The sequence below is a fragment of the Rattus norvegicus genome, chromosome 16, assembly GCF_036323735.1.
Source record: "Rattus norvegicus strain BN/NHsdMcwi chromosome 16, GRCr8, whole genome shotgun sequence".
NCBI classification, from domain to species: Eukaryota; Metazoa; Chordata; class Mammalia; order Rodentia; family Muridae; genus Rattus; species Rattus norvegicus.
In genome coordinates, this window is record NC_086034.1 from 42987977 (window position 1) to 43007593 (window position 19617).

A 19617-nucleotide genomic window follows, 5' to 3' on the forward strand; every position below is an offset into this window, starting at 1 on the left:
TGGTGCCTGCATTAGGTTTAAAATGGACCCAACTCATCCACTGGACAGCAACAATGATGCATATAAAAGGCATAGTCTACTTGAGTTCTCAAACTCAAAACCACCCAACACAATTCCAGATCCAACCCAGGTCACCTAAAAAGCAATTTTAAAAGGGAATGAATGCTGCCATTTATCAAGAACTTAAATGCAGGAAAATTCCATTTATTACCCCTAGATATTCATTTTTTGGGTTCGGGCTCTCAAGATGGTGACTCCCTGTGTAACTGACCAGACGGGCGGCAACTACATTGCCTCAAACAGAGACCCGATGGGACATTGCAGAAGCAGCGGAGGGTCAAAGAAGGATACGTGCTCCAAGAATCCCAGCCTTATGAAAACAAGTATGTGAAGTTTTTCTAGAGTAAACCAGAACTTCCCCCAGGGCAGAGCCCTGAGCCCACCACACAGGTCACCCCATCCAGACCTGAGAGTGGTGAAGCAGGCCTCTCCAAAGCAGCCAAACGCAACCTGAACTGAAAGGAAAAGAGGAGCCAGCCACAGGAGAAAGATACAGAGGCCTTGACCAGGACTTTTGATAAGGTGTCTCTGGGACACTCAGCCTGGACACCCAGTGCTCACCATGGCCCCCAGGCCACCTCTCTAGCTGCCTTCCATGCACCCCACTCTGCTGCCACCACAGAGAAAGCCAAGAAGATCAAGAACCTAAGGAAGAAGCTGATAGATAGGGGAGCTGCAGTAACGCCTCCAGGCTGGGAAGTTCAGCAGAGAACAGGTGGAGAAGCGAACATGGCACAGGGTTCTGGAGGAGGAGCTGGAGGACTTGGAGTTGGGCTGTTAGGCTTCAGGAATAGGGGAGTGGACTGAAGAACAAACCATGGGGTCCTCTGGGGTCCAGGGAATGTGGGCCACAGCAGTATGGAGGACCCCCACATACTGTCTTACTTCTCCCTCCTGTGGCCAGACTCTGTCCTCTAGACCCTAGGATCTCTCTTCTTCATCCCTTCCCCTTCTCAGCTCTCATTTTTGAACTTTCCCCTTCCATTCCATTGTTCACAATCTAAGTGCTGACCTCAGGTACCTCTGCTGCTCATCTGGGTGTCTTGTTGAAAAGGAACCCTGGGAGGGTGGGAGTCTGTCAGGGATCTAAGGCTGAGGGTACATGGAGTACCCAAGTTTTGGAGTCTTGGTTCCTGTTCACTGTTTATGAATAACTTCTCTGGCCACCTGAACTACCACCACCTTCTCCTCTTCCTCCTCCTCCTCCTCCTCCTCCTCCTCCTCCCCCTCCTCCTTCTCCTCCTTCTCCTCCTCTTCCTCCTCCTTCTCTTTCTCCTCTTCTTCTTCCTCTTCCTCCTTCTCTTTCTCCTCTTCTTCCTCCTCCTCCTTCTCTTTCTCCTCTTCTTCTTCCTCCTCCTCCTTCTCTTTCTCCTCTTCTTCCTCCTCCTCCTCCTTTTCTTTCTCCTCTTCTTCTTCTTCCTCCTCCTCCTTTTCATCTTTTATTTAAGAAAGTATGAATAAATTCATGTGGAAGACAAAAAAAGTTCATTTATTGTTTGTAGCAAACCTATGCTCTGTTGAGATATAGTGGTTTCCATAGATTTATTTATTCACTTGTGTTTGTTTGTTTGTTTTTATGTCCACAGGTGTTTTGTTTGCATGTATATCTGTGCACTAGTGTGTGCCTGGTGAAAGATCAGAAGAGGGCATGAGATCCCTGGGACTAGAGTTATGGAGTGTTGAGAGCTACCATGTGGGTACTAGGGATCCAATCCAGGTCTTCTGAAAGAGCAACCACTGTGCTTAACTTCTGACTCCTTTCTCCAGCTCATTTCCATTTTTCAAATACAGAAAAGTGGAACTCTTGGAATTAACCATCCAGGTAGACAAGGCCAAACCATTACCACACCCAGATGTATAGGCTATGAACTTTCATTTCCTTTTGTTTGTCTCCCATGTTCTGTGATGGGACAGCCTGTGTCTCTTAAACTGAGAAGGGTCTGAGTACATAGCCCTATTTTTACTGAAGCAGGGAATGTTGGGAGTTCCTCCCCTAGAAATCTATCAATGTGAACTTTTTCAAGATCTGTTCAACTTGTGAGGAATTAACCTAGCACCATTGGTCACAAATTCATTTTTTTCAGTATTTTTTTCATTTATTGAATTTTTTATTTACATTTCATGTGTTATTTTTTTCCTGGTTTCCTGGACATAAGCCCTCTATGCCATCCCCCTCCCCTTCTTCTCTAATGGTGCTCTCCATTCAATTTGTCTCCCCCCCATATACACCTACACTGGGGGATCCAGCCTTGGCAGGACCAAGTGCTTCTCCTTCCATTGGTGCCCAACAAGGCCATACTTTGCTACATATATAGCTGGAGCCATGGGTCAGCCCATGTATAGTCCTTGGGTAATGGTTCAGTTCCTGGGAGCTCTGGTTGTTTGGCATTGTTGTTTTTAAGGCGTTGCAAGCCCCTTCAACTCTTCCAATACTTTCACTAATTCCTCCAATGGGAAGCCCAGTCTCAGTTCACTGTTTGCTGCTAGCATTCGTCTCTCAAGAATAAGGAACACTGAAATTCTGATGCTTCACTCCTTGTTAACAGGGAGAACAAATATATTCATAGGTGGGGATATGGAGGCAGAAGGTCGGAGCAGAGACTGAACCAATACCAATTCAGAGACTGCCCCACATGGGTATATAGACTCTATATATCTATTTATCTATATCTTTATCTCTATCTATCTATATCTATCTATCTATATGTATATATATGTATGTGTGTGTGTGTGTGTGTGTGTGTGTGTGTGTGTGTATAACCAAAAGTAGATAAGATTGATGAAGCTAAGGAATGCATGATGACAGAAAACTGTTATAGCGATCTACTGGAAGGCACAGACAAATCATTACAGAGGCAAATGCTAGCAATAAATCATTGAGCTGAGAACTGGACGCAAGATGGAGGAATTAGAGAAAAGGTTAAAAGAGCTAAAGGGACTTACAACCCCATAAGAACAACAATGCCAACCAACCAGATCTCCCAGGGACTAAACCACTACCCAAGGACTATACATGGACTGACCCATGATCCAAATGCATATGTAGTAGAGCATGGTCTCATTGGGCACAAATAGAAGAAACAACGATTGGTCTTGTCTAGGTTGGACCCTCAGTGAAGGGGAATGTCAGGGGTCAGGAAGGGGGGTCGATGGGAAAGGGAACACGTTATAGAAGAAGGGGAATGCGATGGTGTAGGGGGGCTAATTTCCAGGAAAACAGAAAAAGTGAATAACCTTTGAAATGGAAATGAAAAAATATCCAAAAACAAAACAAAACAAAACAAAACAAAATCACATTTAGAGCTTAAAAACACACACACACACACACACACACACAATCAGGAAACATAGAATATTATGGCTTTAGTTTTCTTCAAATATTCTGGAGACTCAGTTCAGTTCTGGGTCCAGGCTGGACCAAGTAGGTTCCTGTCACTGAGTGCTCCCATATTCCTGTATCCGGAGGCACTGTGCAGTTTCCTCTTGGGCCAGAGGTGGGCAGAAGTAGCGGTCTGTCCTGTGGTCAGGATCGTCCAAATTTCTGGGTGTTCAGCTCTCTCCAAAACAAAATGTGGGTGCTGGCTTCCTGATTGCTTTTAATCTCCCTTATCCCATGTTTTTATTTCCTGGGAAATATTACAGAAAACCTGATATATATCCCATTGATTTATTCAACACTCTGATGCACAGAGGAGTATAATTAAGTGGTAGCTGAATATTTGACAACAAGGATACACCGTGGGCAATTTTTGCATGATGAACTTCGTATTCACAGAGTTGGAAACACAGTCTACAGAGAAAGAATAATTGCCTTTGTATCTCAGTCTGACTGGGAAGTAATTATGATGCCCACTTCCCACGAGAATGCAGAGATCCATCCCTAACTGACAGCTGTGGGATTTCAGATGGTGACACCACACCTCAATAAAGAAGGTTCTTAAGAGTGAAGCGTTTGAGATCACTGTTTTATTTAAAAGAATACATTCAATTTACTCAATAGTAACCAGATGCACATAGGCAATGTATACAGTCTCTATCCTTATCAAAATAGTGAATCAACTGCAAGAATAAAACAAAAACAAATAAATAACAAACTTCCAAATGATTACAATAAAAACCAAAGAACCAAAATAATCAAAACTCAAACCAAAATCTAAACAGAGGAATTGTGCTAAACATTCTTTTGTTGCTCATTTTGCAGAACAGACTTATAGCCTGTGGTTGGCCTTGGAACATAGTAGACAAGCAGTTACTGATGATAATAATCTTTTCAAGCGGAATGTAAGGAGGTCTCTTCTGTTGGAGTGGGGTATGAAGGACAAGATCATCCAATACCGAGTATAAAATACATCACAGTCTTTGTCTCAATGACTTTCCAATGTTCTTGTCTGATCTCCTTGAAACTGTTCTGGGTGACCCATCAGGACAAGTACAAAATTGGATGAGTAGACTCTTCCTAGATGCCCACCATCTCTTAATTGATGTGCATCAGCTCTTCCCAGAGTCCCTCCAAATGTGTACTCTTGCTGGGGAGAGGTGAGATGAAATTACAGCCTATTCAATCCAAAGAAATCAAACTAAAGTAGGAAAATACAGTCCACAACTGCTATGGATATTAGGGATGAGATGCAATAGTGGTGTATTTGCTGTGCACACTTAGTACTCCTCCTGTAGCACTTCTCTCCAAGGGAGATCTTGTCCTGGTCTGTGCCATGTTTGACTTTCTGCTGGAGAATTTCAGACCTAGCAGAGCAAGGGAAAAAATGTTTAATGAGGGATTGTCTATTCAGCTCTCCCTCCAACACCAGCTCTATTCAGTTGGACAATCCAGCATGACCTGTCAGCTGAGGTCATTCCCTGCATCCCCAAGTGTCATAGAATACCTGGGCTTGGATTTATATCTCAGCTTTTAAAAACTGCTAGAAACTGGACTGTGAACTACACACTGTACTAGTATGAAAAGAAAAATGAGCATAGTTTTTAAAGGTCCAGGTATATTATATTGAATAATAACATTGTAACTATGCCTGAACCTGAGTTCAAGAGAGATATGACCTACCTAGAATACAATTTGGGTGCCTTAGAGAGAACCTGACCAGAATTGAAGTGAAGGTTATAATTATTTTGCCAGTGAAGGGACCTGCCTAGGTTCCATTTGTAACTGCTGTATCTGCAAATACACAGAAAAACCATCTCACATCCAATCCATGGGTACTGCATAGATCCTGTAATCACTGAGAATGTTCTCCATGCATATCTTTCCAGCATACACATGGAACATTAAAGGTGATTGTGATGTAGAAACATAACAGCACCCCTGTAATACTATGGTTATTTTAATGCAATTTGTGAGAGAACAGAAGAGAAAATATTCTCAGATCTTATCAGAGAGTTCACAGGAAGAAAGAAGTACAAAATACGAAGAAATCCTGAGGATCATACATATGTTTCATGGACAAAATTCACATAAACTGTACCAGACTAATACTCTGAGTAGTTCTTTAGCTTCCTGAGGCTAAAAACCATGACTGTGGTCAGTCACCCAAAAAGGATAGTTAAGGAAGCATGCATGCGTGTGTGCACACACAAACACACGCACAGACACACAGACACACTAATATAAACTTGCAAACACACAAGACATTTGTGTTCACACTATATAAGCATAGTACATTGCAGTCAAGTGTTTACTTTCCCAGTTAATCCTTAATATCATGATTCTCCAGGATACTCTGGAGGCATAAAAACAAATGTTGATGGGATATGAACATAGTGGCCATAGCCTATACACAGCTCAGTCAGTGATGTACTGTCCTCTCATAAAATGACATAGAATCCGGGTTCTTGCTTATTGCCCAATCTGGTTTACCAAGTTCTCAAGGCTGTGTAGAGCAGGCTTGTTTCCCAGCAAAGGATCATATGTTGGTGGTGGACTAAACTCTTTTGCTTGTTCACTCTTTCAGACATTCCCCAAAGTGTGCAGCTTCTTCTAATAGGAGCTCTCTTTACCACAGCCTGACTGAATTCATGCCCAAAGCTATGCCCCCAGAATCAAAGGAAATCTCCATATCCAGAATCCATATAAACAATTTTTCTCCCTATAATGTGATTGTGTCACAGATATTTGGATCAAATAAGTAAATGCTTACATGGATTATCTCACACTGAGTCATAATCCATTGAAGGGCTCCAACATATGGTACATTTTCCCTCCTTGACTGATGGAAATCTGGATAGTTTCTCCTTTAGGGCTACTCTGGGAACCACTACAACCCTGATGTGCCCTAGTTGCAACGGCAACAACTACTCAATGTTGTGGAATCTCTGTGTAAACTAAAACTTGTTCCACTTTATGAACATGGCTTCTCATAGGTCTACCTGTTCTTACACTCCCAGACCCATCTGAAGGTCCTCATTTCTCCTAAACCCATTGAAGCTGAACTTTACTCAGAGAAAATGATTTTGATTAACAGCACTTGCAGAATGCTACACAGATAACATAGGGGAGTGCTTTAGATTATTTGTGCATCTAAAGGGGCTCCTGAAACTGGCCTGTTCTTGCACCATAGCATAGCTATGGGACTTTTGCTGGATGACGATACAACTCCAAGCAACTCAAATTCTCAATGAATAAAATACAAGCCAAACCCCCAGTTGAAGTTGTACTGTGCCAAGTTAGCCAGAAAGAAATGGTATCAGGCAACGTGGAAAAAACCTTGGAGAAGACACAGTGAGTGACATAACCTTCCAGTGACCTTTCACAATTAACGAAGAAGAGAGCAGGAACAGAAACTCATGGATTTTATAGAGAGGCCTTGCCCTTACCTCCCTGTACTCCATTCCTTTGATGTGCTCCAAAGGATTTCAATGCAGATCAGTAGTTTTGTCCCTAATCACTTGAAAATCTAAATTTACAGGTGTTTTTGTGCCCTTTTTTGGGGGGGGTGCTTTCTAAAGGACTTTATTGTCCTGCTTCTATACCATAATAAAAAGGGACCTGCAAGCTCCAGGACTGTATCACTGTGAAACACGATTCACCTGAACATATTTCACTCCCCGCCTCCAGACTTCACAAGATGTTACAATGTATTTGAAAACTGAATAAATTACTAACTTAAGTGTCCTTTTGCTTTACAGAGCTAGATGGAGATGCCAAATGATTGGGCGGCTGTATATTATGTTTCATGGATATAAAGTGACCACTTAGAGTACTTTTCTCATGAAACTTGAAAATAGAGGGAAAAACAGGTTCACTGCTCCACAAACACACAAACATGCACAGACAAACACACACACACACATACTCACACACTTATACACACACACACACACAGACACACAGACACACACACACACACACAAATGAAACCTTTGCTTTTATGTAGCACATTTCCTGTTGAGTGAGGATTAGTGGGAGCTATGCTGTGTACAAGTCTTTTAGACTCAAGCAGGCTGTGCTGCCCTGGCCTGTACTCATTTCCACTTCAGGAAACCTTTCTATGCAGATACTTGCTGGTCCTACAAGTAAGTTACATGTTCTGCACAGATAGCCTAAACAACACAACATCAAACTATCAAGAGAGAGATTTCTAGGAAAAAGACTCCATCAAGCTCTATGCTGACACATCATAGGCCCCTCATGAAAACTACCCTGTTTCCTTCATAGAAGACTTTGGAAACATCAGAAGAAGACAGTGACTCATGGTAAGTTACCAGGAACTTTTCATCACATTAGAGTTCATGTGATATTAAAACAACCTCAATGACAGTCAGAAAAAGGCTAAAGAAATAACATACACTGACTTTTTGAAATGCAGCACACTGTACAACACTGAGAGGGAATCTATCCTGAAAGAATGTCATGCCCATGATAAAGTCAGGAAAACAATGTCAGCAGAGGGATGCACTACAGGATTCCATGCATGATCATGGTGAAGCCAATAAGACAAACCAGAAATTTCCAGGGGGATACCTCTATTAAGGTAAAGTGAAGAAATATAATCATTATTTTTAAAAGAGCTGAATGGTTTAAGGATGAGTTGAGACAAATAAGGGAGGGGGCTCCACCTGGAACTGGACAAGTGATGCAAAGACAAAGCACAAAACAGGAAGCTTCATGTTTGTGGAGAGACCTAGGCTCAAAGGACTAAGTTAGAGAATGTCTGGACAAAATCAGATGTCATTAACTGGCCTCCCCGCATACCTGCTAAGATGCAGGTCCACACAGCAATGCAACTTTCTTAGTGAGAATTGGGGGAATATATGAATAACCTTGTTCTTGAAGTCTCAAGTCTCTCATGCCAACCCTCAGCCTTTGAGAAACCTTTTCCACATCCTTGCTCTTCTTACTAGCTTCAGATTGTAAGGCCCAGATATGAACTCTCCAGGAGCACTCAAATGAGACAGGACTGACATGCTGCTACTCAGGCTCTGTCAGTTACCCAAGATCTATGAAGCATGAAGATACCATCTTCATATACAGGGAAAAGGGGGAAGGAAAAACAAAAGCCACCAAAAATCACAATAAGAACCATTTCTTTGGCATTTCCACCATGCTCTCCTCCATGCAAACTACTTACTTCCTGGAATCTCACATGATCCCTGTTAAGAAAATGAGCTCTAGGCTTTTGCTTCATCCCTCAAAGCCCTGTGCTATTCTAGGGACAGGCTCCGACCTAGCACACTCTGCACATGTCATGTAGTGCTGTGATGTGTGATCAACTTATCTCCCTTAATAAACTGCAGATTCTCAAAGAGCAGGAGCATTTGCTTTCCAAACATGCAGTTTCTTGAAAATGGGCTATCTCCATGGAAAGCCTTGTAAATGATGACATAAATGAACACTTGGATGAGACCTAGGTCAGGACATGGATCAGTTAATCGATAGTTACATTGCTTTCTCTATGCATGTCTTATGGTAAGACATGAGGACAACTTGACCCAAGGCCTAATATGACCTGCTGTTGCTTCTCACTGGGGACACAGATGTTCGTTCTGACCTCTTCACAGAACCTCTTTGCCTCCACATAGGATGCTGGCAGTTCATTCTGCTCCACCAGCAGTTCTCTTTTCTCATTCAGCAAACTCTTTATATCGTTCTTCAATTGAGTTTGTTCACGCAGAAGCTGGGAGTGCCTGATGCTGAAACACAAACAAAAAATGGTAATTCCCAACCAGCTTCTATTTGCCTGTCACTCTTGCAAATACAATCATCCCTTCAAGGGTCCTCATCCCCAGACATCCCCATAAAAGAGCCACAGTATACAAGTTAGTACCAATTACAGAAGGTCAAATCCAGAATCCACATTCTACATGAATCAAAGTACTTCTGAAAATCCTAACACTAAGACGGTTAATATAAATCAAGGAAAAAGAAATGGTCCATATAGGTGCTTAAATGTCCATGGTATGCTGACACCATCTTCATGTAGTGGGAAATCCCCTCTGAGGTGTAGTTGAAGACCCAATAGCTAGACAATCTTTCCATGTGCTTCTCATGGATCACAGATCATTAAATCTCCTGTCAGAGACCTAGAGGTTCAGTGTTGATTGATATTCCCATCATGGTGCAAACCTTTTCTATCTAGAGGATCCTTAATGGGGAAAATAACAATTGGAGGGTCTTCACTCTACACATGTAGGACAACTGAGTCCAAGAACTACAAATCTAAGACCCTTGCCAGGTGGCAGGCTTCTTGCTAAGAGTCACACACTACAGAACCAGAGCCCTGACTTTTGTTCAAGGTCATACAGGACAGAAACATTCCTTGCCTGGTGCTGGGTTCTCATCTCTGTCAGTGACTCACTGCTGGGAACTGTTCACTTGTATGAGCTCCTTGTACCTCTCCATGGCATCATTTATTGAGTTGGTCATCATTTTCATAGCCATCATTCTCATCTCATGTTTGGATTGAAGTATTGGCAATTCGACATCCAGCCTGTGTTAGGGCATGGCCCAAGGAATGAATAACCATCTGAACTCATGATTTCATAATTAGGTGAAATGTAAAAAAAAAAACCATCCAAAAATTTTTGAAATTTAAAAAGTGAGGGGGGAGAGAAGAATGTGGGAAACACAAAGACTGGAGTAAAAACACAACAGTGAGAATCCAATAACAATTCTTCCAAGGAAATATTTCTACACAAATCAGCAAACATTTCTTTTGAAATAAGGACCCTTTAAAAGGCTGAGGAGATATGGTTCTGCAAAGATGCTCTGTACTGGAGTATGTGGAGACTGTGAAATACCTGTTTGGGAATTACACATGTCCAGAATTTGTTACCACATTCACCATTTCTAGGTCACAATAAACGGTCCCTTGATAGCTAAAATAAAATAAAATAAAATAAGTAAAGTTCAAATCAGGCAAAAAAAGATTATCTGAAATCAGACTATTGACTGGATTACTTAAACCCAGTTTATACCACATACTTGCTCCTTTGAACTGGGTCCTATTTGTGCTGATTAAACTTATTAACCTGGGCACAGGACAACAGAGCCAGGTTACCAATTGAAAGCAGCTGACTTTCAAGAGTTGGCCAGGTAAGCATGAAGGCATAGACTAGTTCTGTAAGAAGTTTCCTCCAGTCTGTGCCACAGCCTTGGGTCCAACAGATAGTTGTGATGACATTTCTTTTGTTTTGAAAGCAAGGATTCTCAAACCTTGTTTCCTATTGTTACATGAATTCCCAGAGGGCATAATTACTTTGACAGGGAGGAGGATTTGTAACCCATCCTTCCCTCAGGAAGTCCTATCTACCACCAAATTAAATAGAAGGTGCAAAGTGCTCTGTTGATCCATGTGGGCTTCTACACTATCATGACCTGCAAACTGTCCATCAGACAAATCCTTAGATCCCATCAAACTCCCCAGACTCCCTGACCGTGAGCATAAAACCCACAAATACTTTCATATATATACATACCACCCATATACACAGACAATTAGGATGTCAATTACATCAATGGAGGTGCCATAGAATCTGTGTATAATGAACAAAATCAGAGTAAATGAGTGATGACATGCAGGCATTTTATTACCTCACTTAGATGCAGCAAGTGTGACCAGGTTCTTCCAGCTGTTGACAGAACCAATGCTAATCCAAGGAGCTCAGGGTCAAGTACAAAGGAGGTTGACTCTAAACACAAAGCACCTAACTTATCTCTCAAGCCAATGCCTGCCAAGGCTCTTTAAAATCTAGGATGAGAGGTGAAACTCTCTCGTGATATGAGGAAATCTTGGGTTAGCAGAGAGAGAGAGAGAGAGAGAGAGAGAGAGAGAGAGAGAGCACAAGGGAGTGAACAGGTTACTGGGCACAATGACTAGCTGTAGTCCCAATTATCATAGATATAAAAGTCCAGCATTTGATAAAGTTCATCCCTCTCAAAGTCACACTTCTGGATTTCAAATTTGAGTTCCTCTAGTTCCTTTAGACACTTCTCTTGCTTACTGATAACGTTTTGGGATGATGCCTTCCTACCAAAACCTGTAGGTAGATAAACCCAAGTGAATTTGCATATTTGATGACCCATGAGATGAAAAGACCATTCTGAATCCCAAAAGGAGGTTGAGGAAGAAGAAATGGTGGAGATTGGGTGAATCCCTGAAAGAGCAGAAAAGCTTTCAGCAAGCTGAATTCTTAAACTATGTCCCTCTTCCCAACCTCTAATGCCATACATGTGCCACACTCACTATTATAGGACCCCTGGCACTGAGAGTTATAACCTGATTAAAAAATAAACATCTGGGACATTGTTATCTCATATCAGATACATTTCAGATAAATCCTGGAGTTCATAATGCTTAGCACCATCAAGCTCTAATGATGTGTGTCCCAGCTCAAAGTGTGAGAGAACTCAATTCATTTCGAGGGGTGCATCCTTCCTTGTTCTTGTCATCAGAGACTTATGCAACCTACAGTCTAGAGGATTAAGTGCCTCAACTCTCAACCATGAAGGGTCACATTGTTAATCTCACAGTGCCTCTTCCTGACATTCATTGACACTCACAATTAAAAAGCTTCCAGAAAAGAAACTGAAGGCTTACCAATTTCAGGCTTTCTCTCAAATTAATGATCAGGAACTCCTGACTCTTGGTTTACCTTTGAGAAAGCCGAAGGGTCCCACTTGTAAGGCCTAGTCTTAGAAGGTACATCTCAAACCTACCTCCTCGAGGAAGTTCCCCAACTCTGCCCAGGACTCACCAAGCCTTCCCCAGAATTATTTCATCTTTCCTGTTTTTCTAGAGAGGACCTGATCTGCCTTCTGCCTTGGTGTGGTCTCTCCTTGATTTCTACTTTCCTTCCAAAATAGCCTGAGCAGCTGGCGAAACATGCCTATTTGTGAACCCAAAGGGAACTGAAGGAATATTCTAAAGGCAGTTGGTGTCACCACAACACTGGTGACATCACAGAAGATTCTAGGGATCTCTTAGATACAATAGATTGTCCACTGAAGGGCTTACTGATGATGTCACTGGGAAATTCCATGGCCTACCTGCTAACTAGCTCTCCCCAAATTGATCAATTTCTGTGGGGCCCTTTCCTCCAGTCTCTCATGTGTCACCAAGAATATCATTTGGCAACCTCTATTCCAAAGCTAGATATTTCTCTCTGCTTCATTAGAAGTCATCAATGCTTTTGCTGGGGAGAGTTGCTTATAACCCTGAATTAGAGAAGAGATTTTTCTTAGCACCCAAATCTCTAGGGACCATGAATGAGGGAGTTTTTTCTTAAAAGTAAATCTACTACCGGAGACAATGCATGTGACACACATTTTGATTCCTAAGGTTTTCCCTTTTTCTAGAGGCCAGTATCTTTCTTCTATGCCTTTGATTGTTTAAAACCTGGAAATATTTGCTTACTGTGCAGTCCTTGATAGCAGACATTGTTTCCATTTACACATCCATGTATTTCACAAAATCAATGGTCTATAATCCTATTTTTTACAATAAAACCTTTTTGTTGGGAACATAGGGATCAACAACAGGACACACACAAAATAATAAATTTCTGTACCTTTTATATACTAATTTGAACATCCTCTCACAAATATAACAAGACAATTAAATTTGACATCAGTGAGCAAACGTCAACCTGGACCTTGTGTTACCACATTGTAACCACATAGCCATCCCTTCTCCAATATCATTTTTCCTGAGTTTCCAAGTCCAATCATGAGGATATTTGGGGCCACACTCCAATCTTTTACTCATAGCAAACATAAAAATCAAGGGGATGGGCAGGTAGTGGAATGGCCTAAGGTTAGGCTAAACCTCAATTTTAATGGGTCCATAAGTTCAGGAAGGAATCCATTTGGCATTGTCATCTGTGGCTTCTGTGTTCTTATCCTGGGTGTGCTGCATCTGTGATACAATGCCACCTAACCTCACAGATGTCAGGGTGAAAATCATGTGTGACTTTTCTGGGAAGAACTCTGCCTTTTACTACCATCTGGAGTTATACAACATCACTATGCAAAGATCAAAAGAGAGAGGTGGAGATGGTGGAGGCCTTAGAAGTTGAGGATCTTTTTTGATTAAGGCACATATTTTTCCTATGTAAGTTTTACCTTGCTCTTTCACTAATGATGGTTGACTTCATTCCTGGCCTGAAGTAAACTGGATTCCAAGGTTTTGGATTAGGGAAGCTCCTATTTTTGAGATGACAGGCCCAGCAAGGGATCCCACTGCATAGAGGTTCCTATTCCCAAGGAAGTTGTTGCTACAGAATCACAGCACTGGGTCAGCATCAAAGGACATCTCCCAGCTTTCTTTCCTGCAACTGCTGCAACTATAATGCAGCTGTTTGTTTGTTTGCTTTTTATTGGAAATACCTACAAAGCTAGTCAGAGTTAATACATGCCTTTAATTCCAGCACCCAAAGGTTTTTTGTTTTTGCTTTTATTTTTGTTTTATTTCGTTTCAGTATTTTTGTAATTGTTGTTAGGATTCTTATTGTTTTCTTTGGTAATTCCCTCTAGCTATTCACTTTGTACATAGAATGTGAAGCCCATGCTCTGCATGGTCCTATTATTCATGTTAAGGATTTTATTCTTACAACCAACACCACAGATGATCACATTATTTACTTTCAAATCAGGAAAAAGGCATAAAGAAGAGAGCTATGTTGTTTGTTCTCAGGTAACCAGCCAATCAGGAGTGTAGAATGGCTTCCCCATGTTTTGGATAAGGTAAGTTTCTGTTATTGAAATGAAAGGCCTCTGCTGAAGCCTCCAGTGGAGTAACAGAGAGCCTGGAAAGGCTGAAAGAGTGGTTGCACCTTGAAGGTGAAGGCTGGCCCTTCAGTGCCTCTGCAGCCTGAGGCAGAGTTTTGTTGGGAAAACAAGAGCATTGGCCAGAGATGATAGGAGACTGCATTTTGGTTGAGCCCTGAGACCTGGATGAGCAGAGGCTTCCACAGTCCTGATAAAGGGAAGCAGAGGCACACAGATGTGAGGGAACAGTGGATCTTTGTTCTGCGTGTTCTCCACATTATTTGTCTTTGCTCTGTACATAGTATATATAAATGACAAGGGCATCCTACTTTATCACACCTTCTCTCTCTAAATGTTAAAGCATTTGCTAGTGTAAACATAGTAGAGTTAGTTCAGCTATACATTGTGTCCCATTTTGTTAAAGAACTTTATTTTATTTCTATTTATATATTTTATCTTATTCATTTTACGTTCTGCTCACTGACTACTGACACCTAATTACTCTCTCCTACAATCCTTCCCCAATTCTCCTGGCACAATCTTCTCTGAGTGTATGATCTATCTATCTCCGAACCTCCCTTTTTTTAGCAAAGCCTTTCATAGGGGCATTGGTGAGGATGCTGGTTTTGAATGCCTTGGACTTGGCTTTCTTCATGCTCCAATTTGCTGGCCTTGGGAAGTTTGTGAAGAACTGTCTGTGAACTTGGTACTTCATCCAGATGGTACATAAGAGGCAATGGTTTTGTAATATTCTTGAGAGTATATTTCAATCAAACCTATTCTACTAATATCCTAACAATGACAAAGGTAATGGGACACTACACATCAATTCTATTAGTTTTCAGTTATTCTCAGGGCAGCAGAGTAGAAGCCCACAAAGATGACAAAGTTAAGTGAGGGCACGCAGGGCTCCTGAGAGTACAGTCCTACTTTCATAGAGTAACTCCTAGGGACTTATCATATCAATAAAACCACAGGTCGATATGCACTGGACACCAGGGAAGTGCTCAACATTCATTGCTTTTGTCACTAAGTTTGCCACAAATGTTGGAAATCTGTAAAGTTCAGGAAATTTGAAGGTATGAATAAGTCCCATTGACTGGAGTAAGCTCAAAAAGTTTGTGACAACAAAGAACTGATTGAGCATCCAAGAGACAAGAAGTTCACCAGGACCATAATCATATCCCAGTAAGAAAATTTGAATATTAAGGCTTCAGGTGAAAAGATAAATTAGGAGGTCTAGGCCAAAAAGTTTTATCCTTTGTCCTCAGGGGAGCAGCCTTTCTTTCAGCATTTCCTGGCCCTCTGTCACAGGATCAGAGTTCTCAACCGGAAGCAGGGGTATCTGGAAGGCGCATAATAAATATCCACATACTACTCTTCGGGTACAAACTGATAGGCAATCTTCATACACACCTCACATTCTCTCTTCACTCATTTTTCACATTCTCTTCTCATGCTCTCTCACTTGCTCTCACATTAGTTCTCAGACTTGCTCTCTCATTAGCTCCCTCGACCCTCGGATCCCGGCCCGCAGCAGCTCTCTGCCCCCAGACCCTGTGAGAGAGAGACCCAACCGCCTGGTCAGGTGGGCACTCCTGAGGCTGCAAAGCAGAAGAGACCACCAACACTGCTCACCCCTGCCCACATCCCTGGCCCAAGAGGAAACTATATAAGGCCTCTGGGCTCCCGTGGGGGAGGGCCCAGGAGCGGCAGGACCCCTGTGCCTGAGACACCACCAGAACCTGAAGGAAACAGACCGGATAACAGTTCTCTGCACCCAAATCCCGTGGGAGGGAGAGCTGAACCTTCAGAGAGGCAGACAAGCCTGGGAAACCAGAAGAGACTGCTCTCTGCACACACATCTCGGACGCCAGAGGAAAAAGCCAAAGACCATCTGGAACCCTGGTGCACTGAAGCTCCCGGAAATGGCAGCACAGGTCTTCCTGGTTGCTGCCGCTGCAGAGAGCCCGAGGGCAGCACCCCACGAGCGAACTTGAGCCTCGGGACCACAGGTAAGACCAACTTTTCTGCTGCAAGAAAGTTGCCTGGTGAACTCAAGACACAGGCCCACAGGAACAGCTGAAGACCTGTAGAGAGGAAAAACTACACGCCCGAAAGCAGAACACTCTGTCCCCATAACTGACTGAAAGAGAGGAAAACAGGTCTACAGCACTCCTGACACACAGGCTTATAGGATAGTCTAGCCACTGTCAGAAATAGCAGAACAAAGTAACACTAGAGATAATCTGATGGCGAGAGGCAAGCGCAGGAACCCAAGCAACAGAAACCAGGACTACATGGCACCTTCGGAGCCCAATTCTCCCATCAAAACAAACATGGAATATCCAAACACACCAGAAAAGCAAGATCTAGTTTCAAAATCATTTTTGATCATGATGCTGGAGGACTTCAAGAAAGACGTGAAGAACTCCCTTAGAGAACAAGTAGAAGCCTACAGAGAGGAATCGCAAAAATGCCTGAAAGAATCGCAAAAATCCCTGAAAGAATTCCAGGAAAACATAAATAAACAAGTAGAAGCCCATAGAGAGGAGACACAAAAATCCCTGAAAGAATTCCAGGAAAACATAAATAAACAAGTAGAAGCCCATAGAGAGGAGACACAAAAATCCCTGAAAGAATTCCAGGAAAACACAATCAAACAGTTGAAGGAATTAAAAATGGAAATAGAAGCAATCAAGAAAGAACACATGGAAACAACCCTGGATATAGAAAACCAAAAGAAGAGACAAGGAGCTGTAGATACAAGCTTCACCAACAGAATACAAGAGATGGAAGAGAGAATCTCAGGAGCAGAAGATTCCATAGAAATCATTGACTCAACTGTCAAAGATAATGTAAAGCGGAAAAAGCTACTGGTTCAAAACATACAGGAAATCCAGGACTCAATGAGAAGATCAAACCTAAGGATAATAGGTATAGAAGAGAGTGAAGACTCCCAGCTCAAAGGACCAGTAAATATCTTCAACAAAATCATAGAAGAAAACTTCCCTAACCTAAAAAAAGAGATATACATAGACATACAAGAAGCCTACAGAACTCCAAATAGATTGGACCAGAAAAGAAACACCTCCCGTCACATAATTGTCAAAACACCAAACGCACAAAATAAAGAAAGAATATTAAAAGCAGTAAGGGAAAAAGGTCAAGTAACATATAAAGGGAGACCTATCAGAATCACACCAGACTTCTCGCCAGAAACTATGAAGGCCAGAAGATCCTGGACTGATGTCATACAGACCCTAAGAGAACACAAATGCCAGCCCAGGTTACTGTATCCTGCAAAACTCTCAATTAACATTGATGGAGAAACCAAGATATTCCATGACAAAACCAAATTTACACAATATCTTTCTACAAATCCAGCACTACAAAGGATAATAAATGGTAAAGCCCAACATAAGGAGGCAAGCTATACCCTCGAAGAAGCAAGAAACTAATCGTCTTGGCAACAAAACAAAGAGAATGAAAGCACACAAACATAACCTCACATCCAAATATGAATATAACGGGAAGCAATAATCACTATTCCTTAATATCTCTCAATATCAATGGCCTGAACTCCCCAATAAAAAGACATAGATTAAGAAACTGGATATGCAATGAGGACCCTGCATTCTGCTGCCTACAGGAAACACACCTCAGAGACAAAGACAGACACTACCTCAGAGTGAAAGGCTGGACAACAACTTTCCAAGCAAATGGTCAGAAGAAGCAAGCTGGAGTAGCCATTCTAATATCAAATAAAATCAATTTCCAACTAAAAGTCATCAAAAAAGATAAGGAAGGACACTTCATATTCATCAAAGGAAAAATCCACCAAGATGAACTCTCAATCCTAAATATCTATGCCCCAAATACAAGGGCACCTACATACGTAAAAGAAACCTTAATAAAGCTCAAACACACATTGCACCTCACACAATAATAGTGGGAGATTTCAACACCCCACTCTCATCAATGGACAGATCATGGAAACAGAAATTAAACAGTGATGTCGACAGACTAAGAGAAGTCATGAGCCAAATGGACTTAACGGATATTTATAGAACATTCTATCCTAAAGCAAAAGGATATACCTTCTTCTCAGCTCCTCATGGTACTTTCTCCAAAATTGACCATATAATTGGTCAAAAAACGGGCCTCAACAGGTACAGAAAGATAGAAATAATCCCATGCGTGCTATCGGACCACCACGGCCTAAAACTGGTCTTCAATAACAATAAGGGAAGAATGCCCACATATACGTGGAAATTGAACAATGCTCTACTCAATGATAACCTGGTCAAGGAAGAAATAAAGAAATTAAAAACTTTTTAGAATTTAATGAAAATGAAGATACAACATACCCAAACTTATGGGACACAATGAAAGCTGTGCTAAGAGGAAAACTCATAGCGCTGAGTGCCTGCAGAAAGAAACAGGAAAGAGCATATGTCAGCAGCTTGACAGCACACCTAAAAGCTCTAGAACAAAAAGAAGCAAATACACCCAGGAGGAGTAGAAGGCAGGAAATAATCAAACTCAGAGCTGAAATCAACCAAGTAGAAACAAAAAGGACCATAGAAAGAATCAACAGAACCAAAAGTTGGTTCTTTGAGAAAATCAACAAGATAGATAAACCCTTAGCCAGACTCACGAGAGGACACAGAGAGTGCGTCCAAATTAACAAAATCAGAAATGAAAAGGGAGACATAACTACAGATTCAGAGGAAATTGAAAAAATCATCAGATCTTACTATAAAAACCTATATTCAACAAAACTTGAAAATCTTCAGAAAATGGACAATTTCCTAGACAGATACCAGGTATCGAAGTTAAATCAGGAACAGATAAACCAGTTAAACAACCCCATAACTCCTAAGGAAATAGAAGCAGTCATTAAAGGTCTCCCAACCAAAAAGAGCCCAGGTCCAGACGGGTTTAGTGCAGAATTCTATCAAACCTTCATAGAAGACCTCATACCAATATTATCCAAACTATTCCACAAAATTGAAACAGATGGAGCACTACCAAATTCCTTCTATGAAGCCACAATTACTCTTATACCTAAACCACACAAAGACACAACAAAGAAAGAGAACTTCAGACCAATTTCCGTTATGAATATCGACGCAAAAATACTCAATAAAATTCTGGCAAACCGAATTCAAGAGCACATCAAAACAATCATCCACCATGATCAAGTAGGCTTCATCCCAGGCATGCAGGGATGGTTTAATATACGGAAAACCATCAACATGATCCATTATATAAACAAACTGAAAGAACAGAACCACATGATCATTTCATTAGATGCTGAGAAAGCATTTGACAAAATT

The 19617-nt window shown here is 41.6% G+C and overlaps 1 long non-coding RNA gene and 2 pseudogenes across 1 annotated transcript; 1 reads left to right on the top strand and 2 right to left on the bottom strand.

Moving 5' to 3' along the window:
- The first annotated feature begins 247 nt into the window (after nt 1-247).
- Pym1-ps3 (PYM homolog 1, exon junction complex associated factor, pseudogene 3) lies at nt 248-841 on the top strand (annotated as a pseudogene).
- A 3170-nt stretch (nt 842-4011) lies between these two features.
- Nucleotides 4012-19617, bottom strand: part of LOC120097541 (uncharacterized) — a 52247-nt pseudogene continuing 36641 nt past the window's right edge.
- On the bottom strand, nt 10005-19610 carry LOC134482372 (uncharacterized). The gene is made up of 3 exons (XR_010058385.1): nt 12108-19610; nt 11102-11199; nt 10005-10386 (listed from the first exon to the last, which is right to left on the bottom strand). It is a non-coding gene; the product is annotated as an uncharacterized LOC134482372 (long non-coding RNA).